General features: G+C 36.5%; 1 long non-coding RNA gene across 2 annotated transcripts; it reads right to left on the bottom strand.

The window, feature by feature from the left end:
* Position 1: 1 nt before the first annotated feature.
* Positions 2-2,193, bottom strand: LOC142523098 (uncharacterized). Of its 2 annotated transcripts, XR_012814580.1 has the most exons (4): positions 1,645-2,193; positions 1,424-1,545; positions 184-267; positions 2-74 (listed from the first exon to the last, which is right to left on the bottom strand). It is a non-coding gene; the product is annotated as an uncharacterized LOC142523098 (long non-coding RNA). The 2 variants fall into 2 exon arrangements; XR_012814581.1 differs by lacking the exons at positions 1,424-1,545; positions 1,645-2,193 and adding an exon at positions 412-733.
* Between the last annotated feature and the right edge of the window lie 19,153 nt (positions 2,194-21,346).

Raw genomic sequence — 21,346 nt, 5'->3', positions numbered from 1 at the left:
TTTGTGCTTCCCGATATTTCACATATACGGTCAAGTTTCCAGTTCCGTCAGATAATTCTGCTTGGAATCGTAATCTGTACGGATATAATAAGGCACAATGTAAGTAAATGATATGTTGGAGTGAAAGTAATAGGCAGTAGCTACGTCAATGGTTTATGTTTGTAGGGTAAATGGGTAATGTACAACAGTATTGGGCCTGAGAAAGTATTGTTGCAGTAAAAGCAAGTGAATTCGTATCCATAAGCAGCTCCACAAGACTTGGTACAACTTGGACATTATAAAAGGTACAAACATTGCTGTGAATATGACATTTTAAGCCCAGTTTTTACCCAGAAAGACTTAAGTTGTGAATGAAATGTTTTTTGTATTAGCACTAATTCTTGGAATTTAAAGGAATTTAAAAGAATATACGGATAAAAGTACAAGTACTGTTTCGGCTAAGCTAAGGATTTGGCCGATCTTGCGAATCTGGAAATTTAACGGCCTATCAACGCTTTGGTATGCTTTCTCGTACAATTTTTCAGAAATAACAGTGTGCATATTGTCTATTAGCTTTTACCCTAAAAAAAAAGAGGTATGTGAGTGACAAGTCCACAATATTAAGATTCTGTTAGACATGAAGAAAAAACATTAATAAAGAGATGGAATTTTAGTAAAAGCTAGTTACATTCATGGCGAACAATGATAACTTTTGTTGTACAAATATGAGTTTCCCTTTAGTATCCTATAAAACGCTGAATAAGTAGGAAAAAGTTTACCAAATGAAAAGGTTAGATTAAATTGAAGCTACTTTGGTTTGATGATATTCAAAGTAGAGTAAGAGTAGGCTGAGCAAATATGAGTTGTGATAATGCCAAGATTGTTGGAGAAAACAAAATTAAACTCTGGAAAAGGTGGTTTTAGATTTTAGTGAACTAATATCTATCGTTCGGAAGTCGTAATAGTGTAAAATATGTTGTTCATAAAGTTAGTTGAAGATAATAATAAATCAAAAAGTTTCCTCGTTGTTAGTATTGCTAAAATGTAGTGTAAGAGTAGATAACTATAGTATATCTGTAAAAAATAAGAGAATTTTTCATTAATGAGTGGTGAAGATGAAAGGAGAGTTGGAGTTAATAAAATGGTTGCACATCATTGAGCTAAAAAACAACTGGAATTAATAGATTGAATGTAGGAAAGAATAAAAAGTTCAGAAAGTTTAGAACGGAAGAATAAAAAGTGAGGTTATGAATTACCACAAACGCAAGTCTTCAGCCTGTGAGATTGGAAGGTCAAATAAAATAGTACTACTTGGTATCGTACCGATGGATAACCCTATAACAGAATATTTTGTTAAATAAAAATGTTTGCAGTTTGATATAATGCAGTGTAACATAGAATCAACCTATTTTACAAAAACATGAGCATAAAATAATGATTTTACCGTAGAAAGTGTTTATAGAAAGACGCATCCCTAAAACTATAGGTATGTGAACATTCTTTGTCAAATAGGGTGCCTCAGTTTGCAAAAATTCTTCCCCTAATGTAAGGATCAAAGCTCTTCGCCTGCCTACGTAATGAAATTGTGCTTTCACATCTAATATACACGAAATAAACATTAAATTACAGTAATTCAAAGTACGGGATCAGAAGTAAATAGATTACTCTTTGTTGATGATCACAAAATCTTGTAAATTTCTTTTAGTTCTTTCAACAGAACGTGGTGGGAATACATATATAACACTACATAGCAAATATGGGGAAAAACCTTGTCAATAAAGTGAGAAAACGTATATCATATGTTAGGGAAACATAGGAAAATAGGTTGCTAAAATACTCAACTGATTTGCTTAGTTGGTACATCTGCCAGTTCAGGAAACTCTGCAAAAGGAGTGAGCTGGTAAATGTGGTCAATTGGTATATACTTATGTTCCTCTGCACGTCTGATGTAAGTGCTTCGGCTAAGGATCATTTGATGCTTTGAAGTTCCTAGAATAGGGGTGTTTCCTGTTATTTCTCTGATCTTTGATTTCCCCACATAATAAGTGTCGTAAAGCTCGAGTAACTTGTCTAACTGGTCAACATCTTGGTCCTAAATGATGCTTTGCATTCTTTCATTCTGTTCATACTAATGAGGTAAGTAAAACAATGTGAAATGGTAAAAGTAACGCTAAAAGAAATGAATAAATTAACCTCTTTGTCAACAAAAACAAGTCTTTGACCAAGACTTTGACAAACCAGCTTTGGGTCTCCAGTTCCAGTTTTCGAAGTGTAGTACATTTTTCTTCTATAGATCTGAACATGCCGAGAAAACAGTAGAAAAGTCTGTCAATACTGATATTCTAATAGTTAGCTTTGGGGAAGAATCAAATATTTGTAAGTAGACATTGTTGCTGATCTGAGGCAAATTGTTGGGGATACATAGCTTTTAGTATAATGAATTTTGCGTTTGGCTGGACTGGAATAATGAAGTAAAAGCATGACTTTGTAATAGGAGAAAAAAAGACAAATCTGAACGCAAACTCCAAGGATACAAATAATAAGCTGGAAGACAAAAGTAAAAAAGCAAATCTGAAATGTGACAGTGGCATGGACACATTTTTATAACATATGCAAAAAAATAAACGTATATTAAATAAAAAAGATAATTTTCCTTGGGCTTACCTATATTAAATAAGCTTTGTAGCAGCTAGAACATTTTGATATACAACGTTCTTTGTATATCCAGTGCTTTGAAACAATGGTACGGGTGGCCTGATAAGCACTTTTAATTGATCTATACTTTTTGCTCTGGAGAGCGCAATATAAAGCTGACCGTGTGAGAAAACATGTTCTTTCAAGTAGATACCAACGAAATCTAAAGTTTGACCTTGTGCTTTGTTTATGGTCATCGCATAACATAGACTACTGGAAATTGTTTCCTCTTAAATGGAATAGTTGAAAAATCATCGCCTCGAGCCTCTAATGTTATACGAGGAATGAAGATAGGTGTTCCTACGTGGATTCCAACTGAGATTCAGCATAAATAACATTTGTGTTAAAACCTTTGCAAAGAAGCCGTGTACCATAATCAAACAAGGGCATCACTTTGACGGTTTATAAAAATTTTGACATGATATTCCTACATTTTTTTAAACCAAAATCGCAAGCAATGCCATATATACAACATCAACTGTATTTTCATACACAACCATGCACCATATTGTAATGCAAATACATATTCTCATATACAAGCATACTGTGTAGTATCATAAACATCGTAAAACTTGTTCAAACCCTGACATATTTTAGTACAATACATATGCGGAAGCTATATAATAATAAGTCCCGGTTCTTGTCGAGGTGAGACATCCATTGGCGAACCGGCATCCTATGCATCTTCACTACCTGATCCTGTAATACATGAGCTACGTGAGTTTATAAAACTCAATAAGTTGGCACTTATACGTATCAATATGCGTAGAAGGAACATACATATCAAGTCGTGAGCAACAATGAATTTTTAAACCATGTCATATCATGACATATATTCGTGTTCATTTTTGTACTTGATCCTCATTAGTTGATCTGTACTACCGTGCTTGCTTTATTATATAGCTACTATTGTGTTGGACGTCAGGGAGCAACCTTTGGCAACCCCACGCCCCATTAACATATATTGACGAATAGGTTTGGTGAACTTAAAATCTCCCATGATGTCAACAAGCTCTATATCATGTAAAAATCAGTCTTTTTCCTTTCATGTTCATGTTCATAACATAGCACCCATCATCAATATTCACGAGTTTCTTACATATTTAATACATAACAATGGAATATGGTGCTATGTTTTCATCAATAAGATACTAACAATGTAAATATAGCAATAATCAATGGTAAGTATTTGAAATTATAATATTACTCATGTATTACTTCAAAAACATGCCAACTTACAGTCCAAGCGTAAGAACACTGGTTTGAGACGATGTTTCTCGTTCCTATGCTGTCAAACATATCAATAATTCAATTACTATGTCTATTCTAGGTGAAGTTTTCTCCTCTACATTTATAATAACCAAAAAAGATGAAAACTTACACCCTTATAAAGTTCTTGAGATGGAGAACTAAGTTCCCACTTCAAAATGATGAAAGAAATGAAGAAGAGAGCTTTTGGAGGAAGGGTTTCTTGGTTTACTTCGAGCTTATGCTGTAAGGAAATGAAGGAATGTTGAAGAAGCCTTGAAATTTCGAAACTTATCCTTTTCTTATACTCAGCGGCGCTCAGGCGGTAATATATTACCGCTCGGGCACCGAACATTCTGCCCAAAAGATGAAAATTTCGTGCACCGGCGATCGGGCGCCACATGATCTGCCTCTGCGCACTGCTTCATCAAAGATCGCTCCAGACACCGCTCTTCCATTCATAATTTGAGAAAGTGATAAACATGAAAGTTGTAGCTCTATGTCTTGGCTTGATCTCCAATTGGTTTCATGTCATTTGGAGGTCTCACTAAAAAGTTATGCTTATTCTCCTAAAATGTGTCAGTGAGGGAATGCCGGTATACACGACACTCTTCGGGGCACTTTTGGCTTGTCTTCCACAATGATTCGGACAAAACCTAAAACATGAAAGTCGTAGCATTATATCTTAGCTTTCTAATGGTAGCGGCCTCACACAATTTGGATCAATATTCAAATCATTATGCTAAAACCCGTAAAAACCGTCATATTTTCATCTCATTTCCTACCAACTTCATTACACTATATCTACCTACACATCTTACCATCACTATTTAGACGTATATTCATTCTCAATACACCATGAACAATATAAAAATCATGTTCAATCTCAATATTGATACCTCAATCATCACGTGAAATCTAATGAGCTAAATAACTACATAATAAACGACATAAACGCATTATTATCATTTGTACGAGTAACCGGGCATTATAATTCTCCCCTCCTTCAAAGAATTTCGTCCTCGAAATTTGACGTACCATATAGTTCAGGATATCTCTGTTGAATCTCGTCTTCTCGCTCCTAAGTTGCTTCTTCAATTGCATGATTGCGCCATAATAGTTTCACCAACGGTATTTCCTTGCCTCGTAACACTTTTGATTTCCTATCGAGGATTTGGACCGGCCGTTCTTCATACGAGAGATTCGATGCAACCTCCAATGGTTCGTAATGAAGAACGTGAGAAGGATTGGCCAAATATTTCCGTAGCAAGGAAACATGTCAAACGTTATGAATATTTGATAAGTTCGGTGGTAAAGCAACTCGGTAGGCCATGTCTCCTATTCTTTTCAAGATTTCAAATGGACCGATATATCTTGGACTCAATTTTCCCTTCTTACCAAAGCGCAAAATGCCCTTCAATGGTGATATCTTTTCAAATACATGGTCACCAGCCTGAAATTCCAATCGACGACGTCGCACATCATCTTAGCTTTTCGGTCGGCTCTAGGCAGTATGCATTCTTTCTCTGATCTTGGTTACTAATTCGGCTGTCTTTTGTACCAATTCAGGGCCTAATAATTTTCTTTCTCCTACTTCATCCCAATGTACTGGAGAGCGACATTTTCTACCATATAATGCAGTATATGATGCCATTCCAATGCTTGACTGATAGCTATTGTTATATGTAAACTCAGCCAACGGTAGTTTACTGTCCCAACTACCTGGAAAGTCAATAGTACAGGCCCTCAACATATCTTCTAAGATCTGATTCACTCGTTCTGATCGTCCATCAGTTTGAGGATGGAACTCCGTACTAAATGACAATCGAGTTCCCATAGCATAATGTAAACTCTTCCAAAATGCCGACGTAAATTTGTGATCTCTATCAGATACAATGGACACTGGGATGCCATGAAGTTTCTCCGTCTCTTTAATGTATTCTCAGCATATTGATTCATCGTGTATGTGGTCTTCACCGGAAGAAAGTGAGCTGATTTTGTAAATCGATCCACAATAACCCATATAGCATTGTACCTTCTTTGTGTTCTTGGCAAACCAAGAATGAAATCCATTGTGATGTGTTCCCATTTCCACTCAGGAATGGGTAGTGGTTTTAGGAGTCCTGCTGGTCTTTGATGTTCAGCATTGACCTGTTGACAAGTTAGACATTGTGCAACAAATTGAGCAATGTCCTTTTTCATACCTGGCCACCAAAATAATGGTTTCAAATCTTTGTACATTTTCGTGCCTCCTGGATGGATCGAGTAGGGTGTAGCATGAGCATCAATAAGAATGTCAGTTCTTATCGTTCTTTGTTTTGGCACAAACAGTCTCCCTCGATATGTCCATATTTCTTCCCTAATCAATTCAAAGTTCAAATTTCATTTTTTTCATCTCTCTGTTTCAGTTGTTGTAATTCATTATCTGCATTTTGTTCGGCCTTGATCTTGTCTGCAAGTGTGGGTCGAACCATGAGAGATGATAATTGGATTGCAGCTCCTTTTGGAATAACATCAATTTTCAAGTTCTATAAATCCCATGAAATTTGTTCTTGTAATTGCATTGCAGCAATAGAACCGGACTTTCGACTTAACGCATCTGCAACAACATTTGCTTTACATGGATGATAATTAATAACACAATCATAATCTTTTACTAATTCCAACCAACGTCGTTGTCGCATATTCAGTTCTTTTTGCGTGAATAAATATTTCAAACTCTTGTGGTCCGTGTATATTTCACACCGTTCGCCATACAGATAATGACGCCATATTTTCAACGCAAATACCACTCTTGCAAGTTCTAAATCATGTGTGGGATATTTCTTTTCATATTTCTTCAATTGTCTTGATGCATAAGCAATGACCTTCTCGTGCTGCATTAGGATTGCTCCTAAACCTTGTTTCGAAGCATCACTGTATACCATAAAATCTTGAGGTCCTTCTGGTATCGCAAGGACCGGTGCTGATGTCAATTTTGTTTTTAACTCTTGGAAACTGCGATCACGTGCTTCGTTCCATACAAATTGTTTTCAATTCTTGGGAACTGCGATCACATGCTTCGTTCCATACAAATTTCACATTCTTTCGAGTTAAAGCAGTCAAAGGCAATGCTATCTTAGAAAATCACGCTAGAAACCACTGGTAATAACCAGCTAACCCAAGAAAACTACGTACCTCGGTAACAGTGGTAGGTCGTAGCCAGTTATTAACAGCTTCTATCTTGCTTGGATCCACTGATATGCTTTCTTTTGAGATAATATGGCCTAAGAATGCTACTTGTTCAAGCCAAAATTCACATTTCTTCCATTTGGCATATAAATGTTTATCCTTCGAAGTCTGCAAAACTAATTCCAGATGTTCTCGATGCTCCTCTACAGTTCATGAGTAGATGAGAATATCATCTATAAACACAATCACAAACTTGTCTAGAAATGTCTTGAAAATTCTGTTCATTAAATCCGTAAAGCTGCTGGTGCATTTGTTAGTCCAAATGGCATTACAAGAAATTCATAATGCCCATACCTGGTTTGGAAGGCAGTCTTTGGGATATCATCTGATTTCACTTTTAGTTGATGATAGCCTGATCATAAATCAATCTTCGAAAAGATGGCAGCTCCTTGTAATTGATCAAACAAATAATCAATTGTGGGGAATGGATATTTATTTTTGATTGTCACCTTGTTCAACTCCCTATAATCAATACACAGACGAAGGGTACCGTCTTTTTTCTTCACAAATAAAACAGGTGCACCCCACGGTGAAAAGCTCGGTCTAATAAACCCTTTATCAAGTAACTCTTGTAATTGTTCTTTCAATTCTTTCATTTCTGTAGGAGCTAATCAATAAGGAGCTTTTGAGATCGGATGAGTTCCTGCCACAATATCAACTACAAATTCGATCTCTCTATCTGGGGGTAAGCCTGTAACATCATCGAGAAATACCTCTAGAAATTCACAAACAACATCTGTATCTTTTAATTCACGAATCGGTGGATCAATAACTAAAACAAATGCTAAATATCCTTGACACCCCTTCTGTAATATTTTATAAGCCTTCATACAAGAGATTATCTGAAGAGGTAAGGGTATATCTGCACTTGCTACTGTGAATGGTTCAGCTCCTACTATGCATACTTGATCATCTTATGCCACAATCAATAGTAACTCTGTACTTCGAGAGCCAATTCATTCCCAATATCACATCAAAATCGGTCATCTTCAAAACTATCAATTCAGCATACATCTGATGGCCTTGGACATATATTTGACAGCCTCGCACAATCTGATATGTATGTAATTCTTGCCCGGAAGGTAAGGCTATGGCGAGTTGTGTCTCTGTTGTACTTGCTGTAATGCCCAGTCTCCTTACAAACGAATCCGAAATTAAGGAATGCGTGGCTCCTGAATCTAGTAAAACAATAGCAGTGATACCAGAAATCAAGAACATACTAGTGATCATCGATGTATCCGCATCCATTTCCTCTTTAGTCATGGAGAAAAGGCGTCCTTGTAATTTCTCAGAACTCCCTGGACAATTCCTAGGGAGATGCCCTGGCTTTTTGCAACGATAACAAACATTGGAACCTTGCATACATTCCCCGCCGTGAAGTTTGCCACATTTAGGACAAGCTGGTCTGTCCTGTTCTTTACATGGAGGGGGACCTTTGTCACGGGATTCTTCGGGTCTAGTACCTCTGTTATCGGTCTTTTTGCCTTGTCCTGTTCCTTGGTTCTTCTGAAAGTACTGCTGCCTTCGCTGTTGCCTGTCTCTGTCAATGTCTTGTTCATCCTGTTCTGCCATAAGTGCACTTTTAACTATCTCCCCATACGTAGCAACTTTCGACATCCGTACACCTCTTTTAATTTCAGAGCGAAGTCCCCGCATGAAGTGTTCGCCCTTATTGGTGTCATCTTGTGCAATATATGGTACATATTGGACTCCAGACTCGAATTGTTGTATATACTCAGTCATTGACATGGTTCCTTGTTTTAGATTGAGGAAATCACTGGCTTTCTTGGCTCGTACATCTTTGCTAAAAAAATTGTTGTAAAACATGGATTTAAATGTTTCCCACGTCAATGGTATCGCTGGTAATACCACCCTTGCACTCTCCCACCAAATCCTTGCATGTTTTGTTAACAAAAAATGCCACAAGTTACTTTGTCGGCATCTTCCATGTGTAGGTAGGAGAAGATGGATTCCAATGATTTAATCAATTCTTCTGCTACTGACAGATCGGTGCTTCCCATTAATTCCAGGGGATTCAGACGTCGAAAACGATCACACATCTGTTTGAATAGGTCCTTGTCTGGGTAGCATGGCTTGTGCGTGTGCCTGCTCATGAGTAGTCCGTTGTATCTCAAGTAATTGCTGTATCTGCCCCCCATGGACTTTCACTCGTTGTTGGAGCAATTGAGCAAAGTCATTTATAGGTCGTGGCACACTGCCCTCACCTTCGACTGCTGGGGCCTTGCCCTTAGATGACTCTTTGTACCTTGCGTTTAGGTGGCATGGTCTTTTATCTTAACCTACATATAGATCACGTAGAAACACATAACTTAGCATAAACTATGGGATACAAAGATACTTACTTGTCGAGTTCTCCAGGTATGGATGAACTGCAGTGTTTTCCCTGTCGAAGAACCTTGGGCTCTGATACCACTCTAAAGTGTCACACCCTTACTCTATACTTAGCATAATTACCATAATCAAAATAGGGTTTGAATGATATAACTATAGTATGAATCAAATCAAAAAAGGGCATCACTTTGACGGTTTATAAAAATTTTGACATGATGTTCCTAAATTTTTGTTTAAACCAAAATCGCAAGCAATGCCATATATATAACATCATCAACTGTATTTTCATATACAACCATGCACTATATTGTAATGCAAATACATATTCTCATATACAAGCCTACTGTGTAGTATCATAAACATCATAAAACTTCTTCAAACCCTGACATATTTTAGTACAATACATATGCGGAAGCTATATAATAATAAGTCCCGGTTTCAGGTGGTGAGGTTGGGTGCAGTTTCGAAATACGTAGGAACAAATGAATTGTAGTCGAGGATTCACCGTTCGCCTAAGGGTGAAGATATCTTATGTGATCTGATGAGTTAATAGTGCAAGGAGTTTCTGGTCAGAGCAAGAAATATGCTTTAGGGAAAGGTGTTTTCCTAGATGCACATGCCATACCACTATCAGTACTCAAAGATAATTCTCATCGTTGTCGAATTCATATGCAACTCTCGATATACCAATTGTTGCAGATTCGATCAGGACGTGTGTTGAAGGGACCGTACTGTATGCTAACCATGACTGAAGGTTCTTGCAGGCATTATCAGTAATACCTAGGGGATCATGGGATGATGCTACTAGACGCTCTTACCATGATCCGATGGATGCAATCAGAAATGAGTTATGACATTCTTGATCAAAAAGTTGATGAAAAGAATGAGGTTAACTAGGGTAAACCCGAATAAGAATAAATATTATTTTGAATCACACGGAGGTGTGAACCCACAGCTAGCTGTATCCCTGAACCATTGAGGGTCACACAAGTATCGGATTCTGTGTTCCCGTTGAGATAGTCAAATTTCAAGGAGTTGGAATTTGACGACTATAGTTTGATGGAGATCAAACAGGAAGCTTATAAATGAGTTTATAAGTTGATTCCATAGGATGAAACAAAAGAAAGTTAGCATGATTGCTAAATAAAGAAGGAGAGTGGAACTGTCTGTTTTCTCAAGGAGTTCACTAAAATTGGCAGCTGCTAAATATGGTAACTGCCATATATGATAAGTTCCAAATTTGGTAGATGAAATTTTGATCTTCGAAATTTTCGATTTTCATTATATGAACAAGATTTGTATCTTTGGTACATCGGCGCTCACGGATCGTCGATAGGAGTTATAATGAGTTCGGAATCATTTTTTTGTTAACGTGGAATTTACTTATTAAATTGATTGTGCTATTAGTGGTGATTACTAACATGCACAAATTCTCTTATATGTTCTAGAGGAATCTAGAATTAAATTAATCAATGAGTTAATTTATAAATTAAATAATGGTTATTTAATTTAATATACATATTTATTTTATATGATGATTTAAAATATGTGTATATGATATTATTATATCACATATTATTAAAATTAAAAGTTAATAAATACATTATATATTAATTATATGAGAGTTTTAATAGAATGAAATTATTAGTGTCTTTGTGGGAGAGAGACTCTTAATTTGATTTGGAGTCTCACTCTATATATACACTATTAGGACTCATAATACATACCCTAATTTTTGCACACAAAGCAAACAAAAATTCTTCCTTTCCTTGATAAAAAAACCCACGGCCATATTGAGTTGCAAGCAAATTAAGTCTTGTAATTTATTTTTGATTAATGACTTAATTAGCTTGAATAATGATTGATTATGAATTAATCAAAACAAAAAAATTTAACTTTCCATGATGAAAAGTTCTCGGCCAATATCAAAGGAAAATTTTGGCCAAGTGTTTTCCTTCCACCACCGCGGCGCCGCCTCTAGATTTTGGAAATTCGGTTACGCAATCTCAACACACAAATCGCTTGCGATTTTTAGTGCAATCCAAGCGAGGAACAAAGCATCTGATCGTGGACCTAATTAGGCGATCAAAGGAGACAATCCATTCGTAGGGAGTTACAAGAAAGTCTATCTCCGCGTAACACCGGAATAGTTTGTTGTCCAGCATTTAATACGTGAAGGTATAATCTTAAACAACCTATGTATTGTTTTAAACGCACGACGCCCAAGAACAAAAGTTTTAAACTTCCGGTGCGTCTTGGGTATGAGAACACGATGTCCCAACATGTTAAGGAGGGTTGGTTTGGCAGGTTTTAATGTTGATGTTTTTTCAGAACGTATGAATGGAATGTGAGATTGAATTTCTGGTAAACCTAGCTGATTGAGCCTCCTTTTCTTTATCATTCATTTGTCTCCTGAACTGAGTTTTGGGGTGAACTGAGTTTGAGGGTGAACGGGGGACCAGTTATGTGACTGGGACTGGTGATGATTTAATTTGTATTTTCAGGCTAAAATTATCATTTTTCAAATAATTACAAGCTAAAAATTGAAAATTGTGTGATTTGAGTTCACTCGACTGCCATGCCCATGGGAGTTATAGCAATTTTGAGGCCGTAGTTCAAACTGTATCAGGTTCTACCTGATCTGAATCATCCATGAAATTAATCAGAATTGATTATTGGGGGGTTATTGGTCTACATTTACTTTTCCTTTTATCTCCGTACTTCTATTTTTCATCCTCTATCATATTCTTTATTTCTCTCCTCCCCCTTGTATATTTCTGCATATATGATTGCATGATTTCTCAAATACCACTCAGGTGAAGCCAACTTCCTAGGAGGGGTTGCTTCTGTGAAGAGTTTGAAGGGATTTAATCCTGAGATGGCAAAGAAGAGATTTTTTGAGATATACCTGGATAAGGTATTAACTTTGCATGATTCCTATTTATGTTTTTTTGTAAAATCCAATATAGTTCACAATGTTGTTCCCTTTTTTACAGTATGCAGCCGGTATCAGAGCGATAGATCCTTTAGACTGAGATAGAAGAGAATGAGTGGGGTGGATTGAGTTTAATTTCCTTGCATGTGATTGCTAGCATGAGAATTATTTTAATGTTGATTGACATTGCGTATGCTAGCATGACACTATGTTTTACTGCTTAGAAATACATGTGTACCTGATTATCTGATTTGAATTGGTATTATGTATTATTGAGTATGAATCAGATCTGATTCATGATCATGATCCGAGAAAGAATGGAACAGGTTTGTAGTATTTGGGTTACTAATGGTTTTGGTAATCAGATGTACCTTCTCGAAGAATTCCAGAAAGGGGTGGTACTTCGACTGATCAGATATATGTATCAGAAACTCCGATAGAAATACAGGTGAAGAAGTTTCAGTCGTTTCAACCGCCGATTCTAAAGGGTACTGAGATGTCTGAAGAGTGTCAGAATTGGTTAGATGACATAGAACTATTGTTTGATTTACTTGATTATTCAGATGAACAGAGAATTAAACTGGTATTCCACCAGTTACAAGAGGCTGCCAGAAGTTGGTGGATTACAATCAAAGGAATATTAGAACAACGTGGTACTGTGATCACGTGGGAAGTCTTCAAAGCTGAATTCTATCGAAGATTTTTCTCAGTTTCGTACCGGGAGGACAAAAGAGCAGAATTTGAGAATTTGAAACAAGGCCAACTGAATATTTAAGAATATGTTGCTAAATTCTCTATTTTACTGCGTTATGTTCCTCAGATAGCTGGGAATGATGAAGTTGTAGCTGAGCAGTTCATCAAAGGATTGAATTCGGAGATAGTTGCATTGATAAATATGCACCGACCTTACCATTTTGATGATACTTTGAGTAGGGCAAAGAGAGCTGAGGTGAGTTTGATTCGACAACGAGAAAGGTTAGATATGATTCAACTCCCGACACAGCAACTCCCTCTCAGATTTGATAAAGGCAGTACGAGTGGAAAGCAAGATTTGCTGAAAGCTCGAAAGAAACAGTCGAAGAAGTTGGGAAGTGGACCGAGTGGTTCATTCAGCTCCAGTGTTTCCAGCCCGAGTTATACTGGCGTATATTGCAGAGCTTGTGGAGGAAGACATCCTACAGAGCAATGCCAGGGAGTGACTGGTATTTGCAATATATGTAGACAGCCAGGGCACTTTGCTAGAGTTTGTCCACAGAGAGATTCCCGAAGATTTCAGGGACCAGGATCCTCTGGTGGTAGTGACCGAGGAACCGACCCAAGAGGCACTTGATGATATAGTGACAGGTACTGTTCTTTTATGATTAGATTGCATATGTATTGATATATACTAATGCATTCTCTACGATTATTTTTGACTAAGTTGCATGGAGATATGCTGTATCTGTTGGGTCTGTTTATACTGTAGTATTGATATCCTTACCTTTTGGGGGAGATGTTAATATCAGAGATTTCTGTAAAATATTTTATACTACGGTAAGAGAAGAATGATATCGAGTTAAATTTTGATGTACTTGTGTTTTCTGATTTGACTGCATTATTGATATTAATATGCTGAACAAGTACATAATTATTATAGATTCCTTTCAGGAGAGTATAAGATTCAAACCAGATATGGTTGAGTAGAGATTCCACAGTAAGGATTCTAGATCTAGAATTCCTTTGATATCTGTGTTGTCTATGACTCGATTGTTACAGAAAGGAACATATGGTATCCTTATGTATTCAGTAGATGTACTGAAATCGAGCCTAACATTGGCAGATTTGCCAATGATATACGAGTTGGCTGATGTTGCCAGATAAGATTTCAGATTTGCTTTATATCAGAAAGATAGATTCCAGAATTGAATTGAGATCAAGTACTGGTTGTATTTTAGAATTCAGTACAGAATGATACTGAATGTACAGAATGTCACTGAATAAATTGAAAGAATTGAAATATTGGTAGAAGAGTACCGGCCAGGAGTTACATTTGATTTAGTGTTTCTGTGTGGCATGTTTCAGTATGTTCAGAGATATTCTGATGATTTCATGCTCGTTGTATCTATGATGTTTTGATATATTTGCAGCATCTGATTGATTGAATCGAACATCTAAAGATTGTATTGAATACTCTGAGAACTATGATTATTGTATACAGAAATTTTCAGATATGAATCCTGTTTGAAACAGATTGTATTCAGAGTATATGATATCTGAAGTTAGTATACTGATTGAATTTGACACAGTTGAGATTATGATCAGTGGCTGAGAAAGATACCGATATCAGAAAGATCAGAAAGATCAGAAATTTCAGAAATGTCAGAAATTTATTTTTGGTCTGAATTGACAGATTATCGTATACGATTGTTGTTTTGTGTCTGCCTGAGTATTGTTATATTTCTACAGCCGTATTTGATACAGAGCATTGTGAACCGTTGAGATTATATACAGTTCAATTCAAATCAGAGTTGAATTCGAGAATTTCAGTGAGTCAGAAATGTGATCAGAAGGTTCAGAATTAGATTTCGATAATCAGAGCAGAGCATCCATCAGAGTGATAGATATGTGATTCGTATTGTATAAGAATGATTATCTTATAATTTCAAATGTTTCAGAATTGTACAGCAGAATTTGATATCGATAGTCAGAACCGAATACCAGGTAGGTATTTTTATTTCATTTATATTATTAACTGATTGTTTTATATCAAATAGTTCGAGTCTAAAATGACAGATGGTGTCAGAAACACACAGTAGTAGATTCAGTTTTCAGTTGGTGACTGTGAATGTATGATATTCGAACAGATAGTTTTGATATAGACAGATTAAATCAGTTAAGATAGAATTATACTGAAATGTTGGTAGAATTTGTACTGAAATGTCTGAATCGCCAATAAATAAAGATATAAAGATAGAGATCAGAAGATTTATTACAGAATTTGTATATTTCTGACTAGACATGGGGAGTATAATTCGATGAATTTCGTAATGAGATTACTGCAATACTTTCCAGATTGTGATATGATATGATTGTGATTGACAGATTGTTCAATCTATATCTATTAGTTTGTACAAGATGACGTACAAACATGACCAGATGACAAAGGTCGATGTCAAGATATGGTCAGATTTACCAGAATGTTGAAATAGATTATATCAGATTGTGAATGTTGACTGAATTTTTACTTATGGCAGAATATATCATGAGCTCTTTCATATATTATTCACAGACTGACAGATAGCCAGAGTGTACTATCCAGATATTAGAAGAAATTTGTGGAGTTGTAGTGCTGGATGCTAGCACTAGTAGACATGATCTAGCGTCAATATATGAATTATTGTATAATGATAGCTATCAAATGAGTATTGAGATAGCTACAGATGAGACATTGTACAGTAAAGCTATCTTCATTTTCTTCTGAATTTAGCTACATTTTCTTTGTCATATATCTAACCGTAAGTACTGAAGATTTCAGTGGTATAAGAATACTATCTCGGAGATACCTGAGATAAGATCCGATACGGTTAGATATATGACAAAGAAAATGTAGCTAAATTCAGAAGAAAATGAAGATAGCTCAGACCAGACAGACTAAATATGCCAAAGTCGGACGATGACTGTTGGCATTGGAAGCCGAAGATTAAGTATATCCTTGATTGGGATAAACAGATTTGATAACAGCTAATGGTATTGATTTGTTATGAGCTGTTAATTGGTATATACGGATGTTGTATAGCCAGTATTGTGGAATTGATTTTGTCAGAGCTAATTGAGGGGTATTATGATATTATACTTTTTAATTCGTATATCAGATTGGAATCGAAGATCCGTAAAAGAAAATTATTTCAGAACGAAGATTATTCTCTTGGTGAAAACACAGTAAGATTTTTAGAATCTCAAAGAAATTATTTGAGAGAGAGAATTTGATATGAGATTAAGGTTTCAGAATTGATTCATCGAGGTGAGTTTCTGATTTAAACTCTATATACAGTTCTTCCGATATGTCTGAATTGATTACTTGCGAGTTCGAGGACGAACTCAGAGCTAAGAGGGGGAGAAATGTAAGGCCCGAGATTTTATTACTATAATCTGAGATTAATCTGAAATGATTTATTTATTAATCGAGAAAATTATAGACAGAACGGATCAGATCGGGAGAACCAAGAGAAGATTTGACATAAATTATAAGGAGAGCTCCCGCGCACATGCGCGACTTGAATGCGCGCACATGCGCGGAACGTCCAGAATGATCGGCGCATATGCGCGACGTAAATGGCGCACATGCGCGGGTTGGGCAGAAGGATCGGCACATATGCGCGACGTAAATGGCGCATATGCGCGAGCAGGCAAAATGTTGGTGCGAGCTACCGGCGCATATGCGCGACCTTGTTCGCGCATATGCGCGCAACGTGCAGAACATGCACAACGCCACTTGCCTCCTACCTAAGGAACGTGTGTATATATATATATATATATACCTACATGCAAATCCATCAGAATGAAGGAAAGAAAGAGCCGAGGGAAGCACAAGAAAGAATTGAAATATTCTTACGCCTTTTGTGAGAAATCCGTCCGTCTGTTTTTGAATCCGACTTCAGTATTGTGTTCCTATCGACGCAGGCTACAACTGGACGTAAGTTTTGTTACATTTAGACATGATTTGAATTTATGATATTGTCAGAATTGAATATGAATCAGATATGATGTTTCTGCTACAGTAGACATTGTATAACTTAAGCCAGATTAAAGAATAGACTGTTTATGAAATTGTTATGAATTTCAGAGTTGATTTAGTTGAGATTCTATATCAGAGTTGTGTTATTATTCAGATTTTGAATTGTACGGATACTGATTATGAGTTCTGGTATTATATCTGTGATGTTGAGATTGACAGGGTATCAAGACTGTATTGTTATGCTGCCGAAACATCAGTAGATTGATATTGATCAGATTCAGTATTGATTGAGAGTGATCAGATTCAGTAATGATTTCGATTGTATCGTGATATCATTGATATGAATTAGATTGTACCTTGTTCAGATATGGATCAGATTATATACCGATTTGAGTATTGATCAGAACAGGTCTTGAATTGAGTTATATACTGATATGGTATTTATATGATTGTCATTATCAGATTTGGATATGGACAGATTGGGATACGAGACTTCGTCTTCGTCAGACCGAGAAGACAAAGGTATAAATTGATGTTTATTGGGAGATCGACTTGAGTTAGATTCTACTCGAGTTTCCCTAAACCACATACTTGTATGGTATTGTTTTTATACCTTTATGTTTTACTGATTATGTTTATTCTATTGACATAGAAAGTAGAAAGCCGAGAGCTATTGAATAAGAGTCACTGACAGAGGGGCCAGACTATGACAGAGCCGTCACTGACCCATTGCACATTGTCAGAATAGGCATAGTCTTGGTAGATACTCCAAGACACCGGACGTTTGGTCATATCGATGTGATTATGAGTAGAGCCGCTCTTATCATAGATATTCGATATAGCGAGGGCCAAGTCCGTAAATAGGAACGTAGCAATTACAACCACCGCGAACGTAAGAGATAGGTGGGAGATTTGTTACATTCCTATTCACCGGGATCCCTAGATCAGAATGAGAGATGAATCGAGTCTTAGATATTGAGACTAGAATTGATTTACAGACCTGTATTGATTTATGTTTCGTAGATTACGATTCATGTGTTATTTACAGATTTATATTGATACATGTTCGATTTTGATACATGTACAGAGATATAATGCATGCTTTTATGTTAATTCAGTTAATTGCATGTATACATTGTTTATACTGGGATTTATTCTCACCGGAGTATCCGGCTGTTGTCTTGTTTGTATGTGTACATGACAACAGGTGGGACAAGATCGGGGTCAAGAAGATAATGAGAGAAGACGAGTTTAGAGTGGTGATTCCGGACTTATTGTAGACCTGGTTTAATACTTGAATTTAGTAGTTGAACCTTAGACTAGTTTGAATAATTGTTGTACAAGATTTGTATTATTATACTTATTGTATAATAGATTGATTCCATTACCTTCCGCACTTGCATTTTAAAAAGAAAAATTTTTAGACCCTGTTTATCTTAATTGATAATTAAATCCCAAAGATGATTAAGAAGATGATTAGCGTCCGGGTCCCCACAACCGCAGCCCCTTGCACAACATACGAAGAAACATTAGTGACAATCAAGGGAATACAAGAACACACGTAAAATCGAAAACCTTTCATGCTCATGGTTGGATCGAGAGTTTTAATGCATAAATGTATACACAGCAGTAATATAGACGTGAATGATGCAAAAAAAAATGTTACAAAGCATGCCTTGATGATATATACGCAAGAAGATCAAAGAATGAGTGACGTGGAAGCGCCAAGCGAATTTTTGTTGAAGAATTTTTCTTGGCTGAGAGTTGCAGCCATGGAGCTTCTGAAAACCGAAAGAAAATGATGGTGGAGGGGGAGGTGTCGGATGGTGGGTGGGAAATATGTGTAGGGTAGGTTAATACATTATTTAAATAATTCAACTGATAAGCACGAATTATATAGCGTTTTAGGGGCTTTATTTTGTCATATTTGTGCTTATCTGGCATTTTTTTATTCCGAGTTCTGCGCTTAATTCGTGTTATTATTGTTATTTGCAGGTTTGACCAAAAGATGATAAAAGCCAAAGAAAAGAAAGAAAAGTCAAGCTTCACAATGACATGTCAGAAACAACTGGAAAAATAGAAAAATAGCACAAAGAAGTATCCGGACCCCTACACAGACCCCGTGTAAGAGTCCGTGCCTCAGAAGCCAAGGGAAGATTTTGATAGAGTCTACACGAACCCCATGACGGACATGTACACGGGGTCCGTGTCCATTAACATCCGAGAATGAATTTGACAGAGTCTACACGGACCCCGAGACGGACTTCTACACGGGGTCGTGTCCAGCGATTCCGGAAAGAATTTAACAGTGTCTACACGGACCCATTCCCTGATGTATACACGGAGTCCGTGACCTTGAGATCAGACTCAGATTTGCCGAAGATTTTGTAGAGATTTTGGAGAAATATAAAAAAGGGAAAACCTAGATCATGAAGAGACTTCTTTTTCTGGGCAACTTTTTCATTGAGAAAGGGAGAAAAAGGCGGCGGCTAGAGCTTGGAGAAACGGGAGGAAAAACGTGCTTTACACGCAAGATTCGCGCACCATAGCTGAGATTTTCTCCTCTTCTATTTTCTTATTTTTAGTCATGAATTCAAATATTAGAGTTTTTTCTAGTTTGGAATTTATGGAGTAGTTTTTCTTGTGATCGGGACCACGATCGAGACAAACTTTTGATCTTATGCATTCATTGGATTATTTGATTTATGAATCAATTTATGTTATTGATTAATGTTTATGCAATTTTCGTGCTTTTAATTTGGCCAATTATTTGCATGTTTGTTGTTCGATCTTGACTCGAAAGAGAATAGATTGAATTTAGCTTCAAAAATATTTATCAACACACGGTTAAATCGACTAGAAATAGTATTCGGTTTCAATGTGCGATTTTAGGCGACGGCTATAATTCCATCGTTGAATAATGCGTTTTTGTTTGATTAAATTCAATTAGAAATAATTGGACTGTTAAATGAAAATAGGATTATAAATTCTAGAAATAGATTTATAGTTAATTCAGGGAATTTCATCGTGACATCAAATAATCTGTGGTTAAATAATTCCAATGCGTGATAATAATCAAAGTTTGGACCGTTGTGTGTTCCCGGTCATTTTATTTAAATTTGAAAATCCCCAAGTTTCAAGATGTTCTGCAAATTCGATCTTGATCATTAATTTAGCATAAGTTAGTTTAATTTCATTAATTTAAATTATCATTAAATCACTCGTTATTGTTTGTCTAAATTAATTCGAATAATTCAATCTTAGTAGTTATATAATAGTCTCTGTGGGATCGATACTTGGACTTATCGTCCATTTACTATAACTTGACCTAGTCCGCTTGCTAGATTTTTCCCAACCGAAATCGTCGGTCAAGTTTTTGGCGCCGTTGACGGGGACTATTTGTTTAATATTAGGATAAATTATTTATTTGAGACTAGGCATTTATTCTTAGTTTTTATTTTATTTTTAAAATTTTAGCATTTTAATTAACTTTGTTTCAAACTGTTACATTCTTTAGGAGCTTGAATTGTGCACTTAATTTTTGGTTGCAGGAGTCTAGCTCGTGTTATATGAGCCGTGCTCAAGGCGTCGAAAATCTAGTGCCACTAGATCTAGAGATTGAAAGCACTCTCCGCCGCATTCGTAGAGCTCGAAGGAACAACGACGTAGCTCTTGAATTCGAATCCGAAGAGGAATCTGAAATAGAACTTAAACCAGAATTTAAAGACATGGCCGGAGAAGAAGATGGGCGTACTTTAATAGAGCTTCATTGACCAGCGTTTGGAGGTTATGGTTCTAGTATCGTCCGCCCTACAATTCAAGCAAATACATTCGAACTGAAGCCTGCCATCATCCAAATGATTCAACTCCAAGTCAAATTTGGAGGATTACCTTCTGAAGATCTCAATGCACATCTGGAGAACTTTCTGTCAATCTGTGATACAATCAAGTGCAATGGGGTGAGTACTGATGCCATCCGACTCAGATTATTCCCGTTTTTCCTACAAGAAGAGGCTATGGAGTGGCTTTGAGACCTTCCAGCTGGTTCTATCACTACATGGGATGGATTAGTCGAGGTCTTCATGCACAGGTATTTTCCCCCAACTAAGATTACATAGTTGTGAAATGAAATCACATTGTTTAGACAGAAAGATGGGGAATCATTAAATTCAGCATCGGCAAGGTTTAAAAAG

Source organism: Primulina tabacum, chromosome 13 (assembly GCF_025594145.1).
Source record: "Primulina tabacum isolate GXHZ01 chromosome 13, ASM2559414v2, whole genome shotgun sequence".
In the NCBI taxonomy this organism is placed as follows: domain Eukaryota; kingdom Viridiplantae; phylum Streptophyta; class Magnoliopsida; order Lamiales; family Gesneriaceae; genus Primulina; species Primulina tabacum.
This window is presented reverse-complemented; position numbering and strand designations above follow the sequence as displayed.